This window comes from Chinchilla lanigera, unplaced genomic scaffold (genome assembly GCF_000276665.1).
Source record: "Chinchilla lanigera isolate Chin_1 unplaced genomic scaffold, ChiLan1.0 scaffold00196, whole genome shotgun sequence".
In the NCBI taxonomy this organism is placed as follows: domain Eukaryota; kingdom Metazoa; phylum Chordata; class Mammalia; order Rodentia; family Chinchillidae; genus Chinchilla; species Chinchilla lanigera.
Window position 1 is genome coordinate 409,424 of NW_004955597.1, and position 3,234 is coordinate 412,657.

Genomic DNA, 3,234 nt, shown 5'->3' on the forward strand with positions numbered 1-3,234 from the left:
AGAGTTCTCAGGAGGGGGAGATGGGGACAGCGCTTTGAAGAGACAGGAGGAGTCGCTTGTGGGGGGGGATGAAGGGACAAGAGTCTTGGTGTGATTGTCAGGCAGGTCCTAGAAACCCCCTGGAGCTACACATACATAAGTACAGGAGCCAGGCCACAGGGTGGTTTCTTCCCCAGAGAGTTGCCATCAACCAGTGGGTCTCAGCCAGAGAGAGGAAGGGGACTCAGGACTGTACCACAAAGTGGGGGTAAAGGCGCAAGACGGAAGAAAGGATGGAGGGATTCCAGGGTTCAGAGAGCTTCAGTGACTTGCCCAAGCTTGCACAGCACTTGTGACTGGTGAGCTGGGCTCTGAGCCCAGCTAGTATGGCTTGAAGCTGGTTCTGTCACCAGCCTGGCTTAATCCCCAGCAAGTGCAGTGGTGTCGGGCGGAGGAGCCTCATGCTAGCAGCTGGTGGAATCACGCCTGGGATTCCCTCTGCCTACCACTCCCCTCACTCCTTCCTTTCCTTCCTGCTGTCTTTGACAGCATGGGAACTGGGCAGCTATGATGGGCCCTTGCGTGTCTGCCATCTGCAGAGCCTTTCGGCTGCATGCTGGGCCCCATCAGCAGTTTTGGCCTTCAGGAAGCTCATGTCACAGGGCTGTGGGATGAAACTCTGTGCTCTCCTTAACAGAAGTTGTAGCATTTCTTTTTCTTTCAAAAAGAAAATTCATGAATAATGTAACCTACTGATATACTATGGAGAGCCCTTCCCAGTCCTCCTCATGGCCCAGGAAGTTTATATTTGTAATCCCATGAAAAGTTATTGGAATTCTAGTGAGTTAATTCCAATCTACCACTTCCAGTGCAACCCATGGTGAGAATAAAGGCAGTAAGGCATATTTGTAGTTGTGGGGAGCCAAGGGGTCCCAAGTCCAGCCATGATGATGGCTATTCGGAACAAAGGGCCTATAGCCAGGACTGAACTCAGATTTTATTCATTTGTGAAGAAGGGAGTGGCTTGAGGATAACTGACTGTGACAGTGGCAGGAAATATGTGAGTGCCATGAGCTGGGCCAGGTAGAAGGCCTGAAATCACCTCTGCCATATGCAGAGAGAAGAACAATCTGCATGACACAACTGAGATAGTGTCTAATGTTTTGGGGTTGGTGCTTCAGCTCTGATGTGCAATCTTTGAAGCCCCAGGAAGTCACAGCCTCTATTCCTGAAGCTCAATCCCAGCTGATAGCCTGGCGCACTGGTACACACATCCTGCCTCACTCCTGGGAACAACGGGGTCAGGGAGACACTCCTGCCATCACCAAAGACGACCATCAGTACCTTGGCTAGACCAATACGCATTGCTTAAAGTCGATTGAAGGGATAAGGAAAAGTTTCAGCCAGCTCAGTACATATCAATATGTGGAAATAGGGTCAAGCTCAGCCAAAACAGAGGCAATTGCTCCTCTTTCAAGGAGAGTTGCCTAGGTGGTCCTCCACAACACACTTAACTTTAAACACAAATAATATCCTGATTGTAATTTAAAAGAAAATGTAATTTAGAATAAATGAATATGCAAACACGTAGAAAACATCACAAAGTAGATAGGAGTGCCTTGCTCTCTGGAATCACCTCGAATCTCTGGACTGAAGACCGGTGACCATGTGGCTGCAATGGTCCAAAGGGGGAGTGGTTGGGGGAAAGGTCTGAAGCAAAGGCAATCCAGTCTGTTCTGAGTTTCTCTAGACCAAATACCATGTCTCCCCTACATCCATCCATCCAAAGGAGTCTCCAGGTTATGGTATTTGGAGGAGGGGACTGAGGAGGTGGTCAGGTCATGAGGGAAAAGTCCTCACAAATGCGATCAGTGTCCTTAGGAAAGAGACCCTGGGTACCTCTTGTCTCTTCTGCCTCTTGGTGACACAGCAAGAAGCCATCTATGAACCAGGGAGCCTGCTTTCCCCACAAACCAATTTGGCCAGGTCTTTGATCCTGGGTTTCCCAGCCCAGAGATCTGTAAGAAATATGTATCTGTTGTTTATAAGCCACACAGGCTATGGTAATTGGTTATAGCAGCCTGAACCAATTAAGACAGCAATTTAAGTGGAGGTTGCTTTCCTGAGAGAGGTGCTATATATTAAAATCAAGTAAACACACATTATGCAGGAGAAGGCAATGCCGCAGAGATTATGAAAAGATCTGTGGTTGCCAATGTTCAGGAGGAGAGAGCGCAGGGGCACAAGGCAATCCTTCGGGCATTTTTTTTGGTACCAGGAATCAAACTCATGACCTCTTGCTTGTCAGGCAGGTACTGTGCCACTGAGCTATATCCCTGGCCCTTGGGGCATTTTTTGAGCAGTGAGCTCTCCCAGCTATTCTATACTGGTAGATACAGGACATTATGCCTCTGTCAGAACCCACAGGACCGCCCAGCACAAAGAGTGAGCCCTGACAGGAACTATGGACTTTAGCTACAATAATGCACTCGGACTGGCACATCAGCTAAGGCAAGTGTATCACACTAATGCAAAATGAAAATAATGAGACAGATTGTACTTGGGGTCAGGGGATAAGAAGGAATGCTGTAACTTCTGTGCAATTTTTCTGCAAATATAAAGCTTCTCTAAAATATAAAGTCCATTGAAATTTAAAGACAAAAACCTTGCACACATACTTTGTTTACATGGAATATAGCATTTGGCTCTAGACTCAGATCCTTTAAATAAGGTTTTTTTTTACCAATAGGAGATTTGAACAGTGCTTATGCAGGGCTCAAGGCAGTTCCAGGGGGCTGTGAACCTACAATGCTGCCCGGACACCCCCATACCTAAGGCCACCAGCACTCCTGGAGGTGGTGTCCGCTGAGGGTCTCAGCCTGCATTCTTTGCCTTCTGTCCTTTTAAACATCAGAAACATCCTTTCAAGCTCACAGCTGCTGACTTGCTGGGTTTGGGTATGGTATCCTGGGGGCCAGACTGGTGTCTCCCCAGTTCCAGCCACCTCAGGGGGCCAGAGTGGACACAGCTCATACTTCAGCTTTCAGAAGTCCAAATCTAGATGCCAGCTGCTTCTCATGTGCTCAGTGATGAGTCACCGCCCTTGTCCAAGCTTCAATTTTCCCATCAGCAGGGAAAGGGTGATAAAACCTGCCTCACAGAATGTCTTCCTTCTCTCAGTAAATATTTATTGACCACTTACTGTTTGCACTGCGGTTACAACAGTGAAGAAGAACAAACACCTCTGTCTTATTG